This window comes from Adiantum capillus-veneris, chromosome 7, assembly GCF_014529385.1.
Source record: "Adiantum capillus-veneris isolate H3 chromosome 7, ASM1452938v2, whole genome shotgun sequence".
Lineage (NCBI taxonomy): Eukaryota > Viridiplantae > Streptophyta > Polypodiopsida > Polypodiales > Pteridaceae > Adiantum > Adiantum capillus-veneris.
The window spans coordinates 140,612,682-140,623,741 of NC_140937.1; positions in this window are offsets into that span (position 1 = coordinate 140,612,682).

An 11,060-nucleotide genomic window follows, 5' to 3' on the forward strand; every position below is an offset into this window, starting at 1 on the left:
TGGAGCATGTCAAAAGAATAATGGATATCTTACTAAGTGGAACCTTGGGGACAATGATAAGTGCTAAATACAGCAAAGATGAAAAAATTGGGTTTAGCATTATTACCTCTAGAATCCCATAGAAACTACTCAATATCCAGCCAAATTTATATTGTATGATTAGCTATGGTTACTACCTACAAAATACACACAATTGGCCTAAGAAACTAGCAATATTGAGAAAGCTAAAAATAATCATGTGGTGACAATGTAGCAAAGTTTAAGAGATGTACACAAGGTCTCAAGGAGACACATAACTTCTCAGGCACATCATTGTAAAGGAATTTCAAGCAAACTTCAGATAGTAAGTGTCTAAGGTGAAGCATATGTATATAGCTTCTCAATTGAAACTAAGGATAGCACTGGCTCAGGTTTCCTAAAAACTATGCATCCACTTCTCTATAAAATAGTAAGAATTTTTCATTTTTTGCTTTCAAAGTAGTTTGCTTCAAATGTGCGCATGATATATTTTGTTTGTTTGTTTTTGCAAATATTTTTCATCTAGTTTTGTAGAGTTAGAGTTAGTACATTCCTTCATAGGAACCTTTGAAGTCATTCATGGGAAACTTGGAAAATGGTTATATCTTGGTTGTTTATCCTCTTAAAATGCCTCACAAGACATATTTTCTATAGCCATACTCATGCCATACATAAGGAAAGTGAGTGTGGAAATCTATCTCCCATTTTCTCACCAACCCTAGAGAGATTGGAATTGCCCACACCTAACAATGCATTGATAGTAGCAACCAAAAGGAGAATTGAGGTGGGTGTGCATGCAATCATAAAGTGCACTTCTGGGCCACACAAAGCAATAGTAACATGTTTTATGTCTCTTCGTATGTTTGTGTATATCTTTCAATCTCAAAGTATCCATAGGACACCAAAAACGATAAATTTGCATAGAGGTGGTTTGACTATGGATCATACCTTTCTTCATTAGGTGCCCCTTGTAGATTTTTCCTCACATGTAAAATCCCTCATTGTTAAACTTTTCAACCCCTTTTTACTCCATTGTGAAAAGAGAGAGGTCTTAACCCTTAAAGATTTTCCCAAGGTCAGTGTTTGCCTCTTTACAAAAGCACAATAATTAGGTAATCCCCATAGATGAGAATTAGGACGTATATCATGAAACAGGTATCCTAGGATGCAAAAGTTTTGAGTTTTGAAGTGAATCAACGGAGGGAGGGAGAGAGGGAGTGGGAGAATTTTCCTCTTTGAAAATGTTGGTCCTTTTGATCTTCTCCTTTGGATGTAAAAAACCCTCGTTGTTGATGTAGAAAAACCAAGGCTTTTGTGAGAAGTCCTTCTTAATAATAGATAACACAAGGCTTAGCTTCAAAGGATGCCGGAGCCCACGAAAACATCCACTATTAGACTCGATAGACAAGCATGCATGATTATGATTTCCTTGGCATCTAGATAAAGGCCAAAAAGTTTATTGCATGTTGTGCACATGAAGGATCACTTACGGACCCGATAGCACTATTGTGCTTAATACTTTACCCAATTTGAAGCCTGCCTCGGTATTGCCATATACATCTAGTAGTGATGTGTGTGAACACACTAGGACCGTCGGGGCATTTTCTTCCTCTATAGGAGATTTTTTCCCCATGCATTATATTTACGCCCATCACTCTAGGGCTATCTAACTTTCCCTCTTTCTCTCTCTCTTTCCCTCTTTCTCTCATTCCCTCTCTATCTCTCTATCTCTCCCTCTCTCTCTCTCTCTCTCTCTCTATCCCTCATTCTCTCTATTTCTATTATCCCTATCTCTCTCTCACACACTCTTTCTCCCATTCTCTCTCTCTCTCTCTCTCTCTCTCTCTCTCTCTCTCTCTCTCTCTCTCTCTCTTTCTATCTCTTATTCCCTCTCTCTCTCTCTCTCTCTTCTCTCTCTCTCTCTCTGTCTGTCTTTCCCTCTTTCTCTCTCTCTTTCTATCTCTTATTCCCTCTCTTTCTCTCTCTCTTTCCCTCTTTCTCTCTCTCTTTCAATCTATCCCTCATCCTCTCTATTTCTCTCTCTCTCTCTCTATGTCTCTCTCTCTATCTCTCCCTCTTTCCTATCTCTCCCTCTCTCTCTCTCTCCCCCCTCTTTTCTATCTCTTCCTCCCTATTCTCTCTCTCTCTCTCTCTCTCTCTCTCTCTCTCTCTCTCTCTATTTCTATCCATATCCCTCTCTTCCCCTCTTTCTCTCATTCTCTCTTTATCTATCTCTCTCTCTCCATTTATCTCCCTCTCATTAATTATCTCTCTCTTTGGCTACCTCTATCCTTCTTGATCTCTCTCTCTCTTTTTCTCTTTCTCTCCCTCTCTATCTATTTCCCTTCTCCTCTCTCTCTATTTATCCTTCTCCATTTATCTCCCTCTCTTTAAATTTATCTCTCTCTCTCTCTCTCTCTCTCTCTCTCTCTTCTCTCTCTCTCTCAGTCCAGCCGTTTTTTGACCTAGTAGACAGCAGTCCACTCTTTTGATCATAACTTCTTCATCCAAACTCCGATTTGGGTGATCTATAGCCTCAATCAAAGAGCACGAAGTCCTCTACGCATTGATGTAAAGACATAAATTTTCAGAGTTATGGAAGGCGTTTTTGTATCAGCATTTTCGAACTGAACAGGTTCAACAAAATTGATTCTAATCTCCTATTTTACATACAATGTCTTCCGGCACTCGCAAGGGTTCTTCTTCTTCAACAAGGTCCACAACCATTGTGGAAAATGATCCAAAATCTCCTAAGTGTGGAGATAGCAACACAACCACGCAACCAACGACATCGGAAACCATGATCATGGCGTACTTGGTATCATTACAAGAGACCGTAAACAAACAAGGCGAAGACTTACGAGCACTTGCAATGGAGAATGGCACACTAAGGGTACTTGTGGTTGAGAATGAGAATCTCAAGAGGACACTTGAGATGCAAACAACACGTTTGATGCAACTTGAAGAAGAAGTCAAGGAATGTAAACGCTCTCTTGAAGACTTGAATGCTTTGAAGGAGCGGATGAGCAAAGTAGAGCATGACCATGTATTGAAAGAGGAGAAATTTGACACTATGAGCCGGGATGTATGCGACATGAAAAATGTATGCACAAACAAGTCTTGGGCTGATGTATGTGGTAGCAATGTGGTTTCTAATTCCTCACTCATGCAAGCTATGGTTCAAACAAAGAATGTTGAGAATGTGGATGTGGAGGAGTTGAAGGAACGGGAGCGACGTTCCAAGAACATTGTTATTCGTGGAATTCCCGAAGAGAAGTTAGAGACACCTCCTTCTCTTGCCATTGTTATTGAAGATTTCTTCAAAACCCACTTTGGCATGTCCAGAGTTATGGTCTATGGAGCACATAGAGTGGGGAAGCAAGGAGCTCCTCGCTCGGGAGAACGGCCAATTGTATGCACCATGCCGGATGAGACCAAGTGAAAGATTATCCTTGATAATAGGTTGATCTATTTGAGGGATACAAAATATGTTTTGTTTGTGAAGATCGCACTATTAAGCAACAAAATATGCGTCGCAAGGCATATGAGGAAAAGAATAATAAAAACAAGGAGATATCTCATAAAGAAAATGTGCCCAAGGAGGAGGCAAGTCTCTCAAGAAAATAGGGATGCGTGACCTATGAGACCGAGTTACAATTGAAAATATGCTTTTGGAATTGTAATGGATACCCATGGAATGCGGGGGTTGGCATTGATGAAATAACAAGCAAAGCCGATGTTGTACTTCTTGTTGAAACTTGGGAGCATGATACACAAAGGATTAACGGCTTGGAGGATTACAATGTACATTCATTGATGTGGTCAAAGAATCTCAAGCAACGAAGAGGACAAGGAGGGTTAGCATGTATGGTTAAGAAAGGATTGGAAGATTTTGTATCAATTGTGAAAGATGACAAGTACAAACGTTATGTATGGCTGAAAATTATGACACCAAAAAGAGCACCCATTTTTTGTAGCCGGTTGCTACATTCCTCATCATGATTCTCCCTTTTATGCTTGCATGGATAGAGATCAACCATTTTCTGATTTGGAAGAGGACATTGCTTATTTCAAAGGTGAAGGTGATGTTATTGTATTTGGGGATATGAATGCTCGCAAAAACATTGCAACATGATACTCAACAATTTGATATGCCATACATTTCAAGGGAGTTGGAGGAAGTTCACTTGTATGATCGTACTTCAATGGATGAGAAAGAGCGGATCACTATGGAAAGTTACTTTTACACATGTGTAATAGCACGGGTATGCTCATTGCCAATGGTGTATCTTTGTGGAGTGGAACCAATGGATTTACATGTAGAAGACATAATGGGGATAGTGTGATTGACTATATGCTACTCTCTGAAGCCATCATGTATCGCATAAAGAGTTTTATGTTTGGTCAATGGACCCCGGAATTCGACCATCGCACCTTATGTATTGACCTTTCATGTGGAGAAGCAACTAAGCATGATAATCTCAGCCAAAGGAAAGAGAAGTTATCACTATGTATGGATTTCAAACGGGCACCAATGTACATTGAAATGGTTGAGCAAAAATTATGGATGACAAAGCTTCAATGTGATGCACCATTGGAAACTAAATGGGAAGCTTTCAAGAAAGCTATTTGTTCTTGTGCGGAAGAATGCTTTGCCATAAAGCATCTCCATGGTATCAACAAAGATAGATCACGCAAAAGGTGGTTTGATAAAGAATGTCAAGATGCTCAAAAGTCCTTGATAAAGCTTGATGCAACTATGGACAAAGACAACTATCAAAGTCATTTGCATACATACAAGGCATTGATTCAAAAGAAGAGAAGAAGATGGGAAGTAAAGCAACAAGAATTTCAAGTCCAAGAAAAGGCACATGCATGTGGAAGATTTTGGAGAAACTTGAGAGGCAAGCGGGTTGAGAATTTTGGTAACTTGAGTCTAGTGGATATGTACACACATTGTAGGCAATTATATGAGCAAGAAAATACTGAAAAAATGTCATTTTATGGTTCACTCCCATGTATGCCGTCTTTTTTTACTATTGAGGATGTATGCGGTGGGCTTGAAAAGTTGGCCACTCGCAAAGCGGGAGATCTTCAAGGTATCAAGCCGGAGATGATCAAATGGACGGGAGATTTTACCCATGAGTGGATGTGTGATATGTTCAACCTTGCACTTCAACATGGTATGCCTTATGATTGGAGTACTAATTGGGTTAAGCCTTTGCATAAAGGAGGGGATCTAAAGAATGTAAGCAACTACCGGACTATAATGATTGGGTCTCTTATGACAAAGTTGTTTGGGTGCATAATGGAGATGAAATTGAGTGATTGGGCTGAAGAGAATGACAAGCGTGCAAAGGGACAAGCGGGTTTTCGTCGATGCCATAGCACCATTGATCATCTTGTCACTCTTCGTGTTCTCATGGAGGAAAGTCGGTTGAAAGGCAAGCGATTGTATTGTTGTTTTGTGGACTTTAAGAAAGCCTTTGATATGATTCCACGTAACAATTTGTGGAGAAGGATGGAAGAACTCCAAGTGCCAAGTGAGTTTATGCTTGCGGTTTCTCGAATTTATGAGAAGGTGATTTGTCAATTGCGCATGGGAAGAGAAATTTCAGAAATTTTTGTAAGCACTATTGGGGTTAAACAAGGATGTCCATTGTCACCAACTCTCTTTGGTCTATGCATCGATCAATTGGAACAAATGGTACTTGACTTTATGCAAGAAGAAGGCATTGAAGAGGTCACTATTTGCAATGCGGTAATCATGCTTTTGTTGTATGCGGATGATGTAGTGCTTCTAGCGCACACTTTAGAAGATGCACAAAAGCTTATGGTTATCCTTGAGAACTTTTGCTTGCATAGTGGGCTGATTGTAAATGAATCCAAAACAAAGGTTATGCTTGTGAAAACCAACCATAAGGAGAAGCCATGCATTGTGTACAACAACGAGACACTTGAAGTTGTTGAGAGCTTTAAGTACCTTGGCCTTGAGGTTCCATCCAATCACAAGTGGCATGAATGTGCTATGCGTCGTTTGGAAGCGGGAAAGAGAGCATATTATGCATTTGAGAACATGTGTAATGTGGGAAACATCAAGTGTTGGTTCTCAAGAAGTATCTTTTTGATGCATTGGTGACACCGGTTCTTCTTTATGGAGTTGAAGTGTGGGGGGGAGCATCTCAAAGTCTACTTGGAAAGAGTTTGAGAATGTCCAAAAGCGTTTTCTTACAAACTTTCTCCAAGTTAAGACACAAACACCATATATGCTCCTACTTCTTGAGTCGGGATCTCTTCCAATTGAGATTATGGGCATGGAAAGGGTTGTGGAGTACATGATAAAGATGCGTCAAAACCCCTCACATCGACTTCCTACAATTGCATGGGAAGCAAGCAAAAAAGTTCAAAAGACGCATAAAAGCAAGATCTTGAGCACGGGATGGATGCAAGACATAAAGAAGTGGTTTGGGAGATGGGATGCATTACACTTGCTACATGATGCTTCAATTGACTCTCAAGTGAATGAAGCTTTTCTACAACGCCAATGTATTACGGCTTGGGAGAAATCCGGTGGGTCACGCTTCATACATTACACCACCTATATTGGCCCCAACTACAAAACCATGTTCTTCGCTGAGAGAGGAAACCGTACTCACAATTACATGCTTGAGCCTATTCCCTTGTCCGCGATACGCACTATCGCAGCAATTCGGCTTAGCTCATTTCCTTCGATGCGAGATAGGGCATTGGGGCATTGGGATAGTCAAGAGTCACGATCGATTGTGTGCAATATGTCACTGCAAGTTTCGAGAGTCGAGTACCACACTACACTACTAGAGTGCTCAGCTTTTGATCACATCCGAACTTGCTTCTCTCAATTTCAGCCATAACTTAGACCTACACACTTTCCTCTCCCAGCCAAAGTGTGGGCTCTCCATTGCGACTCTCATCACTACAATTTTGGAGCATCGAGAGTCACTCATCAGCCATACACATACTACATCACATGTAACTTTGGTCCCATAGGTCATATTTGACCTCCGAGGACGATAATAAAATCTATCTATCTATCTATCTATCTCCCTCTTTCTCTCTCTCTCTTTCTATTATCCCTCATTCTCTCTATTTCTATCTATCCCTATCTTTCTCTCACACACACTCTTTCTCCCATTCTCTCTCTCTCTCTCTCTCTCTCTCTCTCTCTCTCTCTCTCTCTCTCTCTCTCTCTATATATATATATATATATATATATATATATATATATATATATATATATCCCTCTTTCTATCTCTTATTTCCTCTCTTTCTCTCTCTCTTTCCCTCTTTCTCTCTATCTGTCCCTCTTTCCCTCTCTCTCTCTTTCCCTCTTTCCCTCTCCCTCTCTCTCTCTCTCTTTCTCACTTTTCCTCTCTATCTCTCTCTCTCTCTCTCTCTCTCTCTCTCTCTCTCGTTCTCTCTTTCCATTTGTCTCTCTCTATCTATCCCTCATTCTCTCTATTTCTATCCCTATCCCTCTCTTTCCCTCTTTCTCTCATTCTCTCTTTATCTATTTCTCTCTCTCCATTTATCTCCCTCTCATTAATTATCTCCGTCTTTCTCTCTCTCTATTTATCTCCCTCTCATTAATTATCTCTCTCTTTATCTACCTCTATCCCTCTTTCTCTCTCACTCTCTTTATCTATCTCTCTCTCTTTCTCTTTCTCTCCCTCTCTATCTATTTTCCTTCTCTTCTCTCTCTATTTATCCTTCTCCATTTATCTCCCTCTCTTTAAATTTATCTCTCTCTCTCTCTCTCTCTCTCTCTCTCTCTCTCTCTCTCTCTCTTTCCATTTATATCTCTCTCTCTCTATTTCTATCTAACATTCTATCTGAACAAGTCTAGCAAAGCAATCATTTCCAAACAAGCCTAGCAAAGCAATCTCTCTATTTCTATCTAACATTCTATCTGAACAAGTCTAGCAAAGCAATCATTTCCAAACAAGCCTAGCAAAGCAACCATTTCAAACAAGCCGTGTAAAGCAACCATTTTCAAATGAATGAGGTATGTTATGAACGAGGTGTGTGTGTGTGTGTGTGTGTGTGTGTGTGTGTGTGTGTGTGTGTGTGTGTGTGTGTGTGTGTGTGTGTAGTAGAAAACAAAAGGGAAAGAGGGGGGATGTGCTTTGTCTTGTGTTTACCTCTTTCTTTGTAGTGCGGTTGAGCTTCGGTTAGGTTGAGCTTCCAAAGACGATGGGGAAAAAACCCTCTTCAACGAAACTTGAGAAGTTTGGAGAAGAAGAGAGAGGGAAGGGAGAGGGGGAAAAGGGGGGGGGGGGGGGGGGGGGGGGGGGAAGGGGGGGAAGCTTGGGAGCAATGGCGGAGAGCAATAACGTAGAGTATGCAGCAAAAACGCGGCATACTCTGCCTTCTTGCCTATTTTAAGCGCCAGTTATTACCGCGGATATTATTGCAATGATTACCATGTATATTACCGCGGTAGGTCATTTCAAAAGGATACATGCGAATCCGAAGTTGATAGGGGAGGGGGTACAAACCACTCCCTCTATCCTTAACTATACATTATTTCATTTTTTAGCCTTTTGGGTTTTTTATGATTATTTTTAATTTTTTATGGATACTTTATTTTGTAGTACTTTTAAATGTTTATTAATTGTATTTTTTAAGTTCTCTTTTAGTTAAAAATAATTTTAGCACTCACTGTCATTTATTCCCTTTGACTTTAACTATATGTAATTTTTCTAATGGAATTAAGTGTTTTCTAATTATTATCTTTTTAGGACACATGACTAAATAAACAACATTTCACGTTGCAGGCCATCGACTGGGATGATCGTGGTCTCCATGGAGGCCTTGAGCGCGATCGTTGGCTCAAGGAAAAACTCCCTTGTCCTTGCGCCAAGTACAAAGGACAATCCCTCGCTTGAGGCGCATTGCTTTGGAGCACGTGGAGAACGAAGGGCTTTGGCATCCTCAAAAAAACACTCGAAGAGATGATAGCGTGACTCACCTGTCGCTGGAAGAGGTCCCCCATTGGTCTGTGTTCGGTGGTGGTGCACCGACGCGAAATGCCGAAAGGCAGAGACAAGACCGTCTGGGCGATTTGGGTGCACCGCATGGTGATCCTCATGTTGACGTCGGCAGCTCCTATGGCATCTCCGTCGCACTTTGAGGCAGAGGATGAGCACATGTTCAACATGTGTGATGAGTTACTAGCTCATGAGCGCGACGTGTGTGAGGAGGATTGTCAGCCCTGCACTAAACGTGCTGCCAAAACGGAGGATAGATCGATGACGAGTGCCAGAACACCTCTTTACGATGGTGCACGGTACTCGGTGCTCCGATCATTGTTGGAAGTCCTCAACTTGCAAGAAAAATTCGGTTGGAGTAATGCAAGTGTTGATACACTACTTCTGTGAGTATGGAATGTGGCTTTTATATACTCTCCACTCGCTTTATATTGCCGTCTTCTAGGAATTATACTAATACGCATGTTTGTTGTAGTTTGATGGGCAAAATGTTGCCAGAAGATCACCACATACCTCCAGATCATGGAGGATCTAGATCGTATGTCACTGCACTTGGAATGGAGTATGAGCGCATCCATGCATGCATCAACGATTGCATGCTATACCGCAATGAGCATGCACATGCTACCTCATGTCCCGTGTGCGGGGAGGCACGATACAAGACAGGAGTGAGCTGGGCACACCTACCCCAGATGGTATTGAGACATTTTCCATTAATTCCTCTCATCCAATACATGTTTAAAAGCCGGTCTACCGTGGAGCTTCTCGCGTGGCACACAAACCATTGCTCAAATGATGGAATGATGTATGTCCCTGCCGATTCACCTACATGGAGGCACATCAAAACTCAATGGCCAGAGTTTGGGTTGGAGCCTCAACACTTGAGTCTTGGGTTAGCAAGTGATGGTGTCAACCCCTTCGGCACTAAGTCTACTTCATGGAGCACTTGGCGTGTGGTAATCGTCAACTACAATATTCCACCATGGGAGACAACCAAAAAGGGCAATATACTTCTTTCCTCGCTTGTGGCAGGGAAGTACAAAGTGTCAAATATTGACATTTACCTCCAGTCCCTCATCGAGGAGTTGGAGGAGTTATGGAGAGGCATTCCTAGTGTCGATGTCTCACTTGCAAAGGGGAAGAGAGAGGCCATTGTGAGGGGAATCCTTATGTGGACTATGCACGACTATCCTGGGCTTGGAGAGATTTTTGGTAACCCCATTTCCTCTATCTCTCTTTCCCTCTTTTCCTCTCTCCCTTTATTTCACTTTAGTTCACTCATATCTCTAACCATATGATATGTATGCAGGGTTGTTCACATCGAGGCACAATGCATGTCCTTGTTTGTGACAAAGAGGCATGATTCCTTGCACAAGGTAATCTATCCAAACAATTATTGTTTCTTACCCCAAGGGCACAACCAGCACAAGGCTCCAACAAATGGGAAGACTCCTCTAAAGCTCATGATGGCAGATTGGGCAACCATTTGGAAAGAACACCACAACAATAATCTGGCTCCGTGTCCTCCACCAAAAGGTATGTCAAGTCATTCAATATTTTTACGGTTTCCATATTGAAAGGACTTAAAAATACAACACCTCTTGGATTCCATGCACATATTCAAGAATGTAGCCCAAACACTATAGGACTACATTATTGGCAAGAAGGACTCTTTGGGTGCGAGGGAGGATTTGAGGCTTTTAAAACGTCTCCCCGCCTCTGCTACTCCACGGCGTGCCCCAAATGGAAAGATTATATTTTCTAAAGCACCATGGATGCTAGCCAAAGAAGAACTAGACAAGGTGAAGGGTATCATTGCCTCTATTCGCACACCAACAGGATACATGAGGTCGCTAAAGGGAGCTTTCACAAAATCAAAGAAGGGTGGAACCGTTCAATTGTATGGGTTGAAGTCCCATGATTGGCAGAAGATGCTTCAGGTAATCTTCATACTCCCTATTCTATCTATAGTTTGTGTGTATGACTATCAATCACTTTCCCTTTCCCTGATTTACA